At 49.1% G+C, this 16476-nt stretch overlaps 6 non-coding genes across 6 annotated transcripts; all 6 read left to right on the top strand.

The window, feature by feature from the left end:
- The first annotated feature begins 414 nt into the window (after nucleotides 1-414).
- Nucleotides 415-486, top strand: TRNAP-CGG (transfer RNA proline (anticodon CGG)). Its single transcript has one exon. It is a non-coding gene; the product is annotated as a tRNA-Pro (tRNA).
- Nucleotides 487-3790: 3304 nt separating this feature from the next.
- On the top strand, nucleotides 3791-3862 carry TRNAP-CGG (transfer RNA proline (anticodon CGG)). Its single transcript has one exon. It is a non-coding gene; the product is annotated as a tRNA-Pro (tRNA).
- Nucleotides 3863-4198: 336 nt separating this feature from the next.
- Nucleotides 4199-4271, top strand: TRNAP-CGG (transfer RNA proline (anticodon CGG)). The gene has a single exon. It is a non-coding gene; the product is annotated as a tRNA-Pro (tRNA).
- A 131-nt stretch (nucleotides 4272-4402) lies between these two features.
- Nucleotides 4403-4474, top strand: TRNAP-CGG (transfer RNA proline (anticodon CGG)). Its single transcript has one exon. It is a non-coding gene; the product is annotated as a tRNA-Pro (tRNA).
- A 132-nt stretch (nucleotides 4475-4606) lies between these two features.
- On the top strand, nucleotides 4607-4678 carry TRNAP-CGG (transfer RNA proline (anticodon CGG)). The gene has a single exon. It is a non-coding gene; the product is annotated as a tRNA-Pro (tRNA).
- A 336-nt stretch (nucleotides 4679-5014) lies between these two features.
- TRNAP-CGG (transfer RNA proline (anticodon CGG)) lies at nucleotides 5015-5086 on the top strand. Its single transcript has one exon. It is a non-coding gene; the product is annotated as a tRNA-Pro (tRNA).
- Nucleotides 5087-16476: the final 11390 nt, after the last annotated feature.

Genomic DNA, 16476 nt, shown 5'->3' with positions numbered 1-16476 from the left:
CGAACACAGGTTCATTGATTGTTTGGATCCAGTCTTTTTTTGGGATGTTTTGCAACGAACCCTGAAGAAAGAGTTACCGATAACACCACACGGAATTCGATATCTCTCAGTACAGAATGAAAACAGCTTCCCCTATGACATGATCATGATACTGGGGCTACATAGCCTTTGGATCACAAGAATGGGAGTCAGGCACGCAGACCCCAAGGCAAAGTCAGCCAGAGAAAACTTTATAGAGAGCATAACCTACATGCGCGAGGTATATAGTACGTTAACCGAGCCACCAGATTGGATTTGGGTACTTGATGAGTTGGTACGAATGAAAAATTTTTAATTAACCACACTGGTCAAGCAGACCAAGGTGGGTTTTATGTATGTACATGCCTTTTCTGAATAAAAGCTTAAAAAAAATAAAGCTCGTTAGTCTAGGGGTATGATTCTCGCTTCGGGTGCGAGAGGTCCCGGGTTCAAATCCTGGACGAGCCCTTTAATCTTTTGTTTTCCATGTCAGCCCGAATGCGACCGCGATGCTTCTCGTCCTCGAGTTTCTTCTTTATATTTTACAATCAGACAAGATCTCAAGAAGGTATAAATGTGCCGCACATTCCGAGTACCGCCGGCTCGTTGGTCTAGGGTTTCTGTTTTCGCGAGGTCAGCGACCCATTTCTGCAAACGATGTGCCAGGCCAGATTAGGGCGACTGCTACCTGAATATGTTATTAGCACGCAAGTCCTGATGGGGACGGCACAAGGTTATTTTCGGGAAGTAGTAGCGAGTGTGCGATTTTTGAGTGTGAGTTTTTGTAATGATTATTTATATTCTGTTAAAAAGAGGAAACTGTATAAAGACTTATGGGATATAGTGTTGCCAATCCCGTTGTACAGGGTGATACACAGTGCAGGCCTGGGTCAGAACGTACTCAAACGGGTTAAAAGAATGCAAGTAGCACCAAGTGCAAAAACTTTCTTTTTCAAACTGCATACCGGAACTCTCCCTGTAAGAACCTTCTTAGAGGAGCGTGGGTTTTATATGCCATGGGGGTCTCACTGCGTTATTTGCAAAAAGCCGGAAACGATCGACCACGTTTTCCTTCACTGTTGGGAAGCGGTGTTCTTCTGGGATGTGTTGCAGAGGACAATCAAAAAAGAATTTTCACTAAACACGCATGGAATTAGGTACCTTGCGATAGACAACGAAGAAGGAGTACCTTTCGATCTAATCATCCTGACAGGCCTGCACAGTATATGGCGCTCAAGAATGGCTGGCTTCTACTGTGAACCCGATGCAAGACCAGCAAGGCTGTACTTTCGAGAGAGCGTTGCTCGGTTATTAGAAGCTGAAAAAGCAAAAGAATGTCTTTCTCCTTGGGTAGCCAGGGTAGAACCCTTAGTCACACTAAGGGAATTTTAAGTGACAACGTCAGTCACAACACGACTGATGGTTTTTCGCTCAATGTGTTGACAAATTGTATTGTAACCCCGAGAGACGTTCCCGGACACTCGAAGCGTACGGTCGCATCGCCCCTCGCTCCGACGACTACGGCTCGCCCGCCACCTCTCGCGCGCGTACGTCTCCGCATTCGATCGCGCTTACGAGCGCAGCCCTTTTCAGGGCTCGCACGACAGACGGAGGCCCCATCTCATGGGCGACCCTCCGAAGAAGCAGCAGAGGAAGAGGCCGACGAAGCAAACTCCTGACTGCACAGATGGCCCGCCGTTCAGACGAGCCCTGCAGCTCCACCCACGTGGCCGGCAGTCACGCTCCGGCAGATCGCCTCCTGCCTTACGTTGGAAGCGCGGGCTGAAAGCTCGTACGCTACGCGCACTCTCGGCGGACTCAACGAGCTCCGCGCCGTCATGCACGCCTCCTCAAGTGAGCACGACACCATCCACGCGCGCCCCATCTGCGCTGGATACTCCCTTCCGCGCATTTCCCTTTGATGCGCCGAAAACTACTGCCAGCGACCACCACGCCGCGCCGTCCGCTTCAACGGACACCACCGCGGAGGCCCCCACTTCGGCAGCCTCCACCGACGACAGCGCCAGCTGCCCGTCGACAGGCGACACCGACGAGAGTGCCGGCACCTTCTACTTGCCAACCGCAAGCATGATTGGCTCCGACTCTACGTCCTCCCGCACGGACGCCACTGCCTCACTCGAGGCAAGTCCTATCCGCCCGGAGAGCCCCTTGCTTTCGTCGCCGGAGGCCTGCTCGTCGCCTCCGCTCAACACCGCGGAGTCCACCGCACCAGACGAGGGTCCGTGCACGACGGCGGTGGTGCCTCCCGGCGATGTCGAGGATGCCGCCGACGGCCCCGCTTCCAACTACAGCCGGCCGAGAACGCAAACCCCAGTTCCTGAGGGAACAGGGCAGCACTTCCTCAGGAACTCTCCGCTGCCGCTCGCGGCCGCTAAGGACTCGCAAGCCTGCCAGCCCGCAGCGGAAAAGCCGAAAAACGCCGCAAGAAGACGACGCCGATTCCGACGGTTCGTCGACTTTGAGCCGCATTCTCCACCCGTTGACGGCGGGGTCACTCACGATACCGCCGTCACGATCTTCTACCGGCCCATCGAGCGCAGAGCCATGTTCCTGGCTCTCTCGCGAGACAGTGTCGCCGCTCAGCTATCCGCCGTGCCGGGCGTGAGGCACGTTCGTGTCAACTTCCGTCGCAACGTGGTGGCTGTGGACGGGACACGCGGTGCCGACTCGGCGTCCCTTCTCGAGGTGTGCGTCATTGGTGACGTGTCGGTGCGCTCGAAGGCACTGCACAGCAACTCCTGTGTGAGTGTCATTTATGGGGTCGACCCTTCTTTCGATGCCCGCACAGTGAGAGAAAACCTGGAGGCACCCGTCGCGGTGCTGTCATGCTCGCGGAGTGGCGCAAGCGTCACCGTCACTTTCGTCGGGAGCGTCGTGCCTCCGAACGTGCGACTTTTCAAGCAGCTGCGCGCCGTTCGTGCCCGACTTCCCCGACCACTTCAGTGCGACCGCTGCGGCGTTTTCGGCCACGCCGGCGCCACCTGTTTCCGCGACGCCCGCTGCCTCCGCTGCAGTGACTCGCATCCTACAGGAGACTGCCCCGCGGAGAAGCCACGCTGCGTCAATTGCGGTGGTCGACACCCTTCGACAGAGCCGAGCTGTCCCGAGTGGCAGCGCGAGAGGAAGGCGGCCGTGTTGTTGTCTTCGTCTGAGCGGCCCCTTTCGAGGAAAAAAGCGCTTGAGCTGGCCGGCGCCACATCGTACGAGCCGCATACAGCCGCTCTGTCGACGTCTACTCGCACCCCGCAGGGCCGATCATACAGTGACGCCCTGCGTGGCCGCAACACCCAGACGGCCGCTCCTGAGCCGTTACGCGGCCCACAAGCCGCTCCGAGCAGCGACCCCAGGGTCGCACTCATAGCCGCTCTCGCGGCTGCACTGCGTGCCCTGCTGGTCCAATGCTCAGCCATCGACAGCAACGTGCGACAGATGTGCGACGCGGCTCTCGCCGCGCAGGAAGCTCTGCTTCACCACGACTAGGCGCGCCACCGCGCCCCATAAGCGAATGGCCACCAACTTACCCACGCGCGCTGTTCCGGCCGCCGGCGCCGCCGCGTCTCTTTCACCCTTCTTTCAATTCCCTCTCCTTCTTCTGCAGCGCGGTTGAGGTGTCCTCATCTGAGAGACAGTTACTGCGCTGCACTTTACCCAATTTTTTCCTTCCACCAACAAGAAGCTCTCTAACCCCGTCTTGACTTTTCATATGTTGTAAGTGTATTGTTGTTGCAAAACCGGTAATAAAGAAAAAAAAGGCTCGTTGGTCTAGGGGTATGATTCTCGCTTCGGGTGCGAGAGGTCCCGGGTTCAAATCCCGGACGAGCCCATAAATCCTTTGTTTTCCATGTCAGCCCGAATGCGACCGCGATGCTTCTCTTCCTCGAGTTTCTTCTTTATATTTTGCAGTCAGACATGATCTCAAGAAGGTATAAATGTGCCGCGCATTTCCAGTGCAGCCGGTTCGTTGGTCTACGGGTATGATTCTCGCTTCGGGTGCGAGAGGTCACGGGTTCAAATCCCGGACGAGACCTTAAATCTTTTGTTTTCCATGTCAGCCCGAATGCGACCGCGATGCTTCTCTTCCTCGAGTTTCTTCTTTATATTTTGCAGTCAGATATGATCTCAAGAAGGTATAAATGTGCCGCGCATTTACAGTACCGCCGGCTCGTTGGTCTAGGGGTATGATTCTCGCTTCGGGTGCGCGAGGTCCCGGGTTCAAATCCCGGACGAGCACTTAAATCTTTTGTTTTCCATGTCAGCCCGAATGCGACCGCGATGCTTCTCGTACTCGAGTTTCTTCTTTATATTTTGCAGTCAGACAAGATCTCAAGAAGGTATAAATGTGCCGCGCGTTTCCAGTACCGCCGGCTCGTTGGTCTAGGGGTATGATTCTCGCTTCGGGTGCGCGAGGTCCCGGGTTCAAATCCCGGACGAGCCCTTAAATCTTTTGTTTTCCATGTCAGCCCGAATGCGACCGCGATGCTTCTCGTACTCGAGTTTCTACTGTATATTTTGCAGTCAGACAAGATCTCAAGAAGGTATAAATGTGCCGCGCATTTCGAGTACCGCCGGCTCGTTGGTCTAGGGGTATGATTCTCGCTTCGGGTGCGAGAGGTCCCGGGTTCAAATCCCGGACGAGCCCTTAAATCTTTTCTTTTCCGTGTCAGCCCAAATGCGACCGCGATGCTTCTCTTCCTCGAGTTTCTTCTTTATATTTTGCAGTCAGACATGATCTCAAGAAGGTATAAATGTGCCGCGCATTTCCAGTGCAGCCGGCTCGTTGGTCTAGGGGTATGATTCTCGCTTCGGGTGAGAGAGGTCACGGGTTCAAATCCCGGACTAGCCCTTAAATCTTTTGTTTTCCATGTCAGCCCGAATGCGACCGCGATGCTTCTCTTCCTCGAGTTTCTTCTTTATATTTTGCAGTCAGATATGATCTCAAGAAGGTATAAATGTGCCGCGCGTTTCCAGTAGCGCCGTCTCGTTGGTCTAGGGGTATGATTCTCGCTTCGGGTGCGAGAGGTCCCGGGTTCAAATCCCGGACGAGCCCTTAAATCTTTTGTTTTCCATGTCAGCCCGAATGCGACCGCGATTCTTCTTGTCCTCGAGTTTCTTCTTTATATTTTGCAGTCAGACAAGATCTCAAGAAGGTATAAATGTGACGCGCATTTCGAGTACCGCCGGCTCGTTGGTCTAGGGGTATGATTCTCGCTTCGGGTGCGAGAGGTCCCGGGTTAGTAGTTGATGAAGCCGCATGCGGGAAAGAAGGTAGGGATCCGCCCCCAAGCAGCGACCCTATGGATACGAGTGGCAGCGCTACCGTTAAGAGGCCGCTAGACGCTACCGACGGGAAAACAGCTGCAAAGAACCACGCCGACGGACCGCCTGCAAAGACAACTATGACGAGAAGGATAAGCTTCAAGCCCTCTCCAAAAATTGCTCGGGAGAGGAAGGGCGCCGAAAAGCCAGAGCCGTCTGCGGACCACACTAGACCACCGGACGGTCCCGGAGTTGTCTAGCGTCTGGCTAGACGTTGTGGTGAGCACCGTGCTCCGGGCCTCTCTCACTTTCCCGTATTAGCAATGGCAACCAACCCTACGCTTAGCTTAGGCCCGCTAAACGTGAGAGGTCTGGCCGCCAAGCGTAAACAAAGCCAAGTGTACCGGATGATGGTGGACCAAGAGCTCGACGTTCTGGCCGTGCAGGAGACAAAGGTCGAAGGGGAGGAGGAGACCCGGGGCATGGTGCTAAGGTTTACGTCTACGTATTACGCGGTAGTGAGCCATGCTAAAGGAGCGTCGGCGAGCGTTATTTCGTTTATTAGGAAACTTCCCGGCTTATCTATCGAAAATAATTTTTCATGCCCTTCAAACAGATTAGTGTACGTTAACTTTACTGTTGGTAATGCTTCGTGGCGTGTTCTGTGTGTATATGCACCGAATATTTGTGAAGAGCGCACTCTGTTTTTTTCATCCTTAAGGACGCACATTTGCATGAACAGAAGAGTGATAATTCTGGGGGATTTTAATTGTGTACTCAGATATCGGGACAGAACAGGCCGGAGAACAAATGACAAAAGCTGCCATGTCCTTACTGAATTATTAGCCGAGTTCGACCTAGACGACGTGGCTGACTGTCTGGTTGGAACACGCGACGTTCATTACACACACTTCCAGGGCAACAGTCACGCTCGTCTAGACAGAATGTATGTGTCACTAGACGTAATACCCCTGTGTAACAGCTACGGTGTCACGCCTCTTCCATTCACTGATCACTGTTTGGTCAAGACGTATGTTGGACGCAAAGCAAAACACCACACTTTCACGTGGGAGATGTGGAAAATGAATTCCAAATTGTTAACTGACGAGCTTTTTCTAAGCAAAGTACAGGAATATTTGAAAGAAGTGGGAAATAACAACGTGTTGCGAGTCACCGTGATGCTTTCTGTATCAGTCCGAATGCGACCGCGGTGCTTATTCGTCGCATAGTTTCTTTATATTTTGCAGTGAGACAAAATATCAGGAAGGTATAAATATGCCGCACATTTCGAGCATCACCGGCTCGTTGGTCTAGGGTTATGGTTCTCGCTTCGGGTGCGAGAGGTCCCGGGTTGAAATCCCGGACGAGCCCTTTCATTTCTTGTTTTACCTGTCAGGCTGCATGTGATCGGGATGCTCATTCGTGCTCATGTTTATTCCTTCTTCATTTTGCACTCAGGCAAGATATCACGAAGGTCTAAATATGCCGTGTATGTCAAGTGTCACCGGATCGTGTGTCTAGTGGTATAAGGGAGTTTCTGAAGAAGATAAGGATTATGACCGGTCGCGGATTCATGTAAACATATTTCTTCCACTTGCACAGATATACATTACAGGTTAAGTTGCGGCGGCAAAAGAAAAATGGGGGAAGGGTGAGGGGTTAAGTTTTGTGGTCGTTAGATTGTCTTATGTGCAAGAAACCCGAACCGATCAACTACGTTTTCGTAGACTGGTGGGATGCAGTATTTTTGTTGTGGGGCATCTTGCAGCGCACTTTAAGAAAGGACCTGCCTTTCACGCCATAGGGTATCCAATTTTTGACTGTCGAAAATGAGAATGACGTGTTTTACGACATGGTTATGCTGCTCGTGCGCCAAAACATATGGCGAAAAGGATGGCCGTACGCCATGTCGATAAAGAAGTACGAATGGTACGGGAATGCTTCATAGGAAGTAGTATGTACATACGATTTTTGTATCTGGAAGAGCAACCTGAATGTATTTTACTATGTAATGAATTGGCTGGATTGAAAGTTTTTAAGCCAGTTAAAGTTTGGGTTCTGGTTTTAGCCCTTTTGTGAACTGTTTATAAATATTATGTGTATAAATAAGGCGTCAAAGAAAAGAGAAAGGCTCGTTAGTCTATCACTGTCTGAAAAATTTGGTATGCCATCTAGTGCCCAGACAAATTTTTGAAAGAGCTCAGGTTTTTGGTTTGGTTTGTGATATTTTACACCGACTCCCTATGCTGGTATAGAATGGAAAGCGTGTCACTTAAATACCTTGGGATTCCTTTGGAGGCATATAAGCATAGTGAATATTCTGTCAAGAACGTGCACCGGCACTTCAACGCGATGCGGATACTCTTACGCCACCCCGCACTTCTATATTTTGCTAGGGTGGCGGCTTGTAACTTGTTCCTGGCTACAAAAGTATTGTATATACTGCAGACACTTCATTGCGCCTCGACTTACATTATACATTCTTATAGAATATTCGCTACTTTTGTGTACTTTTGTGTGACCTTCTACCTACTAGCCGATGAGGCGACATACCTTCAGACCCTTATGGGCTGGCGGAATTGGTCTGGCGGATCTATTTGAGCTCTAGATCATTTATCGCTTCTTCTTTTTTCGAGGTATTTCACACCCAATTCTACTATCATCCATACAAGTTAACTTAGTGCATTACCGAACGTGTAGTTTGATCCCTATATTCTGAGTGACTTTGTTTGTGGGGTTTTAATTATGAAGTATATTTCACAGTACAATTCTTCTTGGTTTCGTTTTATACTGAATATCTCTACGTAGTGTCGAGAAAGCACCTGTATAAAGATTTCATATCTATGATTTTCTCACCTCCCCTTAGCCGTTCGCAATTCTCCAGTCTGCCAGGGTATCACGTACTTCAGCGAGTCCGCCAGATGCATTTATCCCCATCTACAAAAGCATTTTTCCTTAAAAAACACGGTGAAAGGCCACCTGCGAGAACTTGGTTGCATGAGACAGGCATTTTTGTATCTACAGTGAATTGTCGCCTCTGCGATGTACCCAAAGCTATGTATAGAGCATTGCTTCATAAGTTGTAAAGATGCATTATTATTTGGTGATACGCTTCAAACGACTTCAGTTTGAATCAGCATACCGTCCGATGCTTCATTGCACCCCACGAAGAAGACGTGCCATTTGATATATTTTTCATAATTGGACATAGCTTATGGAAGACACGCATGTTGGACCGAAACACTGAACCCATTCTTTCGACGAAATTTCAGTAAGCTCAAGTGGTTGGTCACATGAGCTTACTGGCTTAACAGTGTGACCTAATAGAGCTTCAATCATACTGGAACCACTTCATGGTAAGTTGCCTGACGTTGGCACTATATTAAGTGCAGAACTTATTGTACTTTTTCTGTGGTTCATTATTGGGGTGGGGTGCACATCATGATTTATAGGTCCTTTCTAGGCAATCAATATGTCATGTTCTGGCTAGTGCTTTCACGCTTCTCGTGCATAGTATTACACAGGAGGCAATAAATACCGCGTGCGAAAAGGAAAGGCTCCTTGGTCGTCAGCTACACACACTGAGGGAAGACACACCTGTTGAACCGAAACGCTGAACCCATTGTTTCGTCGAAATTTTAGTATGCTCCAATGACTGGTCACTTGAAGAACATGTATAACTTAAAGTAGTTTCAACTGGACTGGTGCCACCTCTTGATAAGTTGCTTGTTCATGCCACTTTTTTTAGTTGAAAACTACTTGTTTTTGTGAGGTGCATAGTGTGTATAGCGCGATTTATAGGTCCTTTCTAGGCCATGAAAGTAAGATGTTTCGGCTAATACTTGCGTGTACATGTCTCGCGTATAGTAAGTTTCTCGCATATACATTTATAATGCAATAAATACCATGTTAGACAAAAGAAAGAAAGGCTCTTTGGACTAGGGTCATGATTCTCGCGTAGGGGGCGAGAGGTCGCGGGTTCAAATTCCGGACTAACTCAACAACTTTTCGTCTTTTCGCTGTTAGCTCCAAATGTGAACAACTTATGATTATTCGTCTTTATATTTTTCTTCATTCCTGGCTCATTTTTTTTATTCAGTATATTCCGAAGGTGTAACCGAGCCTCTGTGATGAACTACGTGTGTTTTACCTTGCCGACAACTTCAGACATTTTGCTAATATTAGTATATTTATGAACCTCTCTGGAGTTTTTTGTAGACAGTTAGCCGTACTGGGAACAATAGGTTGTTGTCATACGCGAGAGGACGGGCAAGGTGCCGTAATATTTCACTGCAATCTCGCTGAATAAAGTTCATCGACATAAATGTATAGCCTGAGGTGATTTATTATTTATTTTTATTATTTTTGGACATAGGTTCGCACAATAAAGAGTTAGTTTTCGTTGCTCACCGTTTTCACTCCTGTCTGCTTATTCACCGTCCCTCTAACGTGAAATTATGAACGTAGAATGTGTTTTGTATAAAAGAGGAGAGAAGAAGCGACCCATCTGAATTGCTGGTGCCTCGGTTTGCCGACCCTTGCCTCCCCATTTAACGACTTCCCTCCTCGCGCATTTTATTTGAGCTTACTTAAACCGAAGTAAACTCCATAATCTACTTGGCATTTTGTAACGTTACCTACAGAAAGAATTTCAAAAGTGAACGAGGGTAGAGGATTGGGTGAGTGGGCGTCTTTCTATCTATGTCCCCTTCTTCCGCGCATTGCTCGGTTCACAGTTTCAAAGCAAGCAGATTATTAGAAAGTCTTTGAATAGGGGAGCCAAAAGTTTGGGGCCCCAAAGAGCATTGCGGGTGTTAGCGTTGGGGCACGCAGGAGTGAGTGGTTTTAGAATAGGGCTTTGCGTTTGCGGACAGCGTCTTGCACTTGAAGCGCTACAACGGCGTCAAAGAAAAGCTATGACAAATAATTAAATAAAATTTACCCTTTTATGATAAGAAGAGTTATTTGGACGTTAGTGTCTCCCCGTTTAATTACAATTTACAGGTTTTTCTTTCAGCAGCAAGCGATTAGTTGCGCTTAGATTTGAGTAACCAACTTTACGTGCCTTCACCAGCCAAGTTATAGGCCGTGTTAGGCCTACGAGCAATGAAATGGACAATCGAATTCGGAATCAGTTCAGTTCAGTTTATTATTTTTTAAGTACAATCAGCAGCGTATAATGCATCAATCTTCATAACAGATGCTAGTTGAGAGAAAGCGGTAACCGCAATCACTTCTCCTAGCTTGCGAACTGCACTCGTTACCACGAATCGAGCTCAGTTTGGTGCTAGGTTAGAGCAGTCGCTTCGTTGGGAGCCGCCTGGTTTATTGACGCAAAGCTTTTGGAGTAGCTTTGGGGACTCCCGCTGAATCGGTGAAAGAGCAAGCCCGACGCAAAACCCAAACACAGTTTGCATCTCGCGCATGCGCAGTGGCTTCGACGCTATTTCTTTGGGGCTCCAAACGTTTGGGGCCCCTATTATAAAACTCTCTATTCCTGCGAGATCTGCCAGCGCGCGCCGCGCGATATCTCAGAGCCCATGGATTGTCTGCACCAGTTAGACCGCGAGCAACAAGGTGCGCTGGCTACCGAAGAACCTTGTCGCTCTTCTAGCCGGCGTAGGTTGCATCCACCCAGCAAAATTATTTACGGACGCAAATTGCACAGATACCTCTTTGTTATGACGTATGAACATTGTGTGATGAACCAGAGTCAGTTAGTTCTTCATCAAAATTTTGTGTCTACGCAGGAGCTTCTTTACGAAGGAGCGTCCTAGTTCTGTATGAGTTGCATAAGCGCAGGTTTTTGTTTCGTGATTAGCGCATCCAACAAATGGAGGGTGGTTTGATTGAAATGGGTGGCGACTTTGAAACACAATGGCACAATTCAATTGAAATTATGGGGTTTTACGTTCCAAAAACACTTTCCGATTATGAGGCACGCCGTAGTGGGGGACTACAGAAATTTAGAACAGCACGCCGTAGTGGGGGACTACAGAAATTTAGACCACCTGGGGATCTTTATAAGGTGCACCTAAATTTAAGTACACGGGTGTTTTCACATTTCACCCCATCGAAATGCGAAAGCCGTGGCCGGAATTTGATCTCGTGACCTCGTGCTTAGCAGCCCAACACCATAGCCACTAAGCAACCACAACGGGTTGGCACAATTCCGCCTCACATGATAATCTCAGCATTTTACGGGGACCAAACATTGCCGCCATAGATGCAACGTGACCAATTGGATATATTCGCGCACAGTAGTATAAAAAAAACGGATCACTTTCCAAAGGGCCTAAGACCATGATCCACGTAGGACGCTTAAGAACATGTGGTTAGTTTGCGTAAACCTAGATGTTGATCGTAACCTAGATTAATCGTAAGTAAAAATGTGTAGGCGTAATAAACTGCCTTCGAAAAGAGAACGGAATCAGACGCATTGCTTGTACACATTAAATGAAGGAATTATTGACGATTACTTCTATGCACAAATGAAAATAATGTGCACCTTAGCACTAACAATTTAAAAAATATATTTTTGGTGGATTACAAATACAGCCCACTAACTGTGGATAATTTTATGACTAAATGCATTCTGTGCTCAGTCTTAGTGAAGTATAGGAAAGGTTTTGTAGCTTCGAACGTGCCTCATCCAAAGATGCCCATCTCCCACATGTACAAAATTTACGCTGCATGTAACAATAGAGAGTTTTAGCTGGACCGGCATTCCGGTAAACGCAGGCCGACAGGCCGTTTTGCCGGATGGGCGGGAGGCGTTTACAGCAACATATCTGTTTTCTAACTCGCTTGTATCATGGGTGTATTATGTTATGTTATGTGATGTTATGTTATACCGCGCTTGACTATCTTTGAGTGCGCGGACGAAAAGGGGGGAGAAGGCTCTTATGAGACCGAGGAGCGTAATCCCAACATACATTATTGCTTGAGAACGATAGCTCCAAGTCCAAGAAAGGGAGCTTGTTGTCTTGTTGTCTGCAAGATCTTGCACGAAGGCGGCCCTCATCAGGTCTTGTGACCACCAGGTGGATGTAAGCTTCGAAAAGCAACTAGCCAGGCTCGCAGGTTTCCCGGTACCGCTTTTGACCAGCATCGCTGAAACCCTCGCAACAGGCCTTAAAGGAATGCAGTCGGCAGGTGCCCAATCTGAGAATCGCTCACGGCAAATGGTTGCGGTTATACCATATGTGCACCAGGTTCAGCATAATCTCAGAAAGGTAGTCAGCAGGGCAGGCGTCAGGTTGCTGTTCACTGCCAAAAATAAGTTAGGTAGCCTGTGCTATCAAGTCAATCGGGTAACCAAGAACACCAAAAAAGTTGTAAAAAGCAGCACAGACAGAGGCTTGTTGGTGACTGTTGTGACTGTGTGGTGTATAAGATTCCCCTTTCATGCAAGCGTTTTTATATCGGCCAAACGGGGCGGGGCATCAATGACCGCATGCGCGAGCACTCAAACAAAGTTCAAGAACGAGCTAAAGATAGTCACTTATCACTGCATTGCAATGAATGCGACTGCAAGCCGTCTTTCAAAGATGTGACCTACCTGTCAAAATACCGCGATGACAGCGCGCGCCTTATTACCGAAGCTTTCCACATTCATGTTAGCGGCGAAGCATGTGTAAGTTTTCTCTCTATTTCTCTTCTTCCGAAGGAGATTGCCTTCCTATCGCATTAATTGCAATCCCCCCTGCGCATGCCCAATTCTGTTGACTCTGTGGTTTGAGACCGCGGCGGAGTATATATATGCTGACTGAAAGAATAAAGACACTTTGGTTGTTGGTTAGCGCTGTTGTCTGTGTCCCTTCACTCATCCTGTTGTTTGGCGCTGTTTTTTATTGTACGTATGGACGAACGGATATTACGCGCGTCCCCTTTTGCAACAAAGTAGTGGCCAATGCCATCAAGCTCGTTATTTTTAGCCTTTACTCTGTTACCCTTAAAGCCCAAGACCCCAGCTTACCCACGTCCTCATTCACCTCTGGAAGAATGCACGCGACATGCTGACAAAATATGCTCGATGTTTTCTACGCTATATCTACGCGCTATGCATGTACGAGTATATAGTCGGCATCCGTAAATTTTCTCCTATTACACAATTTTCTCATACATATTGATCTGGCTTCGAACAGTAGTGCGCTGCCCTTTGGAGAGAAACACATTTCCCTCTTAATTTCATTCTTCGTGCTTTTATATATTTAGATCGATGGTTCGTCAATTGGGCCCATTCGCTAGGCTGTTTCTACATCTCTAATTTGTTTGTCTCTACGGTCAGTCTATGTTCTTCTTATGTAGGTAACTAAAAAGCCTTATCCGCCGATCCATTTTCCTTAATGTTCCCCGGAGGCTTTTCGAAGCATATTTTACTCTGGGCCTCCCTTCCTTCGAAGGACGCAAGGCCCATTCCTTCTTGTACTGCCTCATGCCTCATTTGTAATTTTTTCGTGAGCAGCATGCGCTTTACATTACAAAAACAACACCGAGGTTCCATACGTAAGTCCAGGAACCACGACTGCTTTCCATGCGCATCCCACTGCCACATACATATGCCCGTCATGGAAATATACGTATATGCTTAATTATGGCCTCGTACTTGTTCTTGTTTTATTGCGATAGCAACCAGATGGACATTCCAAGCGAATTTTTTTACCATCGGCGTCGCCGTGACGGTCAGTATAAAGTCCAAGGGCGCTAACACCGGCGCCACGCGCCGTATGCTGCATGGGCGAGTGAAAGCGTGCGAGGGGAACCAACGATGGCGGCTCAAACTCTCTCGCGCAAGGGAGGAAAGTGGGAAGGAAGCACGACGTCTTCCGCCGCGCGTTAAGTTCCAGAGGGGTGGAATGGGAGGGGCGTTGTACTGCGTATTCCGCGGCCACGCGCGCCATACCTTGAAATTGATCTGCGTTGAGGGCAGTCTAGGCGCTTCAACGGCTCATACCTTTACGCGTGCTGCGTTCTCGCCGCTCAGTTTGCGTTGAAGCGATAGACAGCATGAAGCTCACTTAGCTCCCTGCTGCTGCCACGCTTCCTCAAGCCAGCGTTTTGTGAGCGAGCGTCCGAGCTTAACGAGCGCGATGTGTTCATGTCTGCCTGTGCGCGCTGACACCATGCTTGGTAATTTAACTAGTAAGTGAATGTTTACAAGTTTATACGGCCGATAAAACTATTATCCTTACTTTGTATAGCTGTCTATCCGCTATCGCAAACGATGATTCGCCTTTCGCGTGAGACTGCAACTTTCTCCCACAGACCTAAGTAGTTATGTTGTTGAAACCTAAAGGGAGAGAGAGAGAGAGAGAGAGAGAGAAATAAACGTTATTGTGAGACCAGGCTTCTTGAGCCCAAAGGTGGCTGGCCTCCTCAGTCCAGGTAGCCATGGCTCGCCGCCGCCGCCCGAACCCTGTCCACCAACCGCAGCTGGCTGTCAGGGTCTTGCGTCACCAGCAGAGCCTCCCACTGGTCTTCCAATTCTTCTGAATCCGCCTTTTTCTCCGTGTTATCGCCTGGTGGTGATGATGATGGTGGTGCTTCTCGATTATTCCTGCACCCAAGCACCATATGGCGCAAGTTGTTGGGCGTGTCCGGCGGGCAGAACTTGCAGTCTCGCCCGTAGGTGCCCGGATACATGGCGTGCAGCAGTGTTAGTGTGGGTAGGTTCCAGCCCTTAGTCTTCTCCAGGTTACCGCTTGGTCCCTACTCATCGTCTTATGCGCGGGCGGGTAGCGACGCCTCTGCTTCCTGTAGTGCGCCAAGATATCCGAGTACTTCTTGGATATCCGTTCATCATCCTCGTCACAGTCGTTGGTCCGTGTTCTCTGCGCGTCGGAGATGGCTCGGCGTGCATGATCTCGAGCCGCGGCGTGCACCGCCTCGTTCCCCGCGAGAGACTCGTGTCCCGGCGTCCAGAGGATTTGTGCTGCTTCTATCTTGGTGTTGTTCAAGACCTGAAGTGCTGCCTTTCCAATCCTTCCGTTCATATACCTTCTGCATGCTTCTTGCGAGTCCGTCACCACGGTAACCGTGGCCTTCTTGCACGTTGCGATGGCCAGGGCTATGCCCAGCTCTTCCGCTGTGCTCTCGTCCTTGGCACGTATGGATGTGGCTGTAAGTTGTTCGCCCTTCTCGTCGACCACGCTGATTGCAAATCGTTCGTTGGTACTGTACGCAGCTGCATCCGTATATCTCACGTTTCCTTCTTTGCTGTTGGTGCGTTCGAGCATGCGCTTGAGCGCATGTATTCTCGCCTGTCTCCTTTCCTTGTCGTACTCGGGATGCATGTTTCTGGGAATGGTACTTGTGTTTAGCTTGTCTCTGATCTCGTGTGGGATACGCTGAGGTAGGTGCCTTTCATCCTCGACTTGGTAGCCCAGATCTTGCAGCAGGGCTCTTCCCGTCTTTGTCAGCTTTAGCCTCTCCAGTTGGTTGACGTTGTGCGCTTCCACGAGCTCTTCCCACGTGTTGTGGACTCCCATTTTGAGTAATTTTGCTGTGGACGTGGAGGGGGACAGGCCCAAGGGAATTTTGTAGGATTTTCTGATGAGGGCGTTTACTTTGTCTCGTTGACTGTTCTTCATGTCAACGTATGGGGCCCCGTACGTGACGACGCTCGTGAGCAGCGCTTGTATCATTTTCATGCAGTCTTCTTCCTTGAATCCGTGACTTTTGCTCATCACTCTTTTGATAAGGTGGGTTATTTGTTCCACTGTTCTCTGAATTTTTTCCAACTCTGCTCCCCCGGCCCCGTCCTTTTGAATCGGGAGTCCGAGGATGCGGAGCGTCGTAACCTGCGGAATCATGATGCATCCCACCTTTACTACAGGGTCTGGTATCTGCTGCGGCTGTCGGCGTCTTGTGCGCTTTCTTAGCACCAAGAGCTCCGATTTTTCAGGTGCGCACGTCAGTCCACATGCTTCCAGGTACTTTTACGTAGTGTCAACCGCTTCTTGCAGAGCGTCTTGCTGTTTACCTGTCGAAGGTCCCGTAGTCCAGACGGTGAGGCCATCAGCATATATTGCGTGACCAATCCCTTCTATTTGCTTCAGTTGCTTGGGTAGCGAGCTCATCGCCAGATTGAATAGCATCGGCGAAATGACGGAATCTTGTGGCGTTCCCTTTCGCGGTATGTCGAATTTCTCAGAGCGTAAGTTGCCTATCCCCACTGGG

This window comes from Dermacentor variabilis, chromosome 1 (assembly GCF_050947875.1).
Source record: "Dermacentor variabilis isolate Ectoservices chromosome 1, ASM5094787v1, whole genome shotgun sequence".
Lineage (NCBI taxonomy): Eukaryota > Metazoa > Arthropoda > Arachnida > Ixodida > Ixodidae > Dermacentor > Dermacentor variabilis.
The sequence above is the reverse complement of the archived record's forward strand: the minus strand, read 5'-3'. Positions and strand labels throughout refer to the sequence as shown.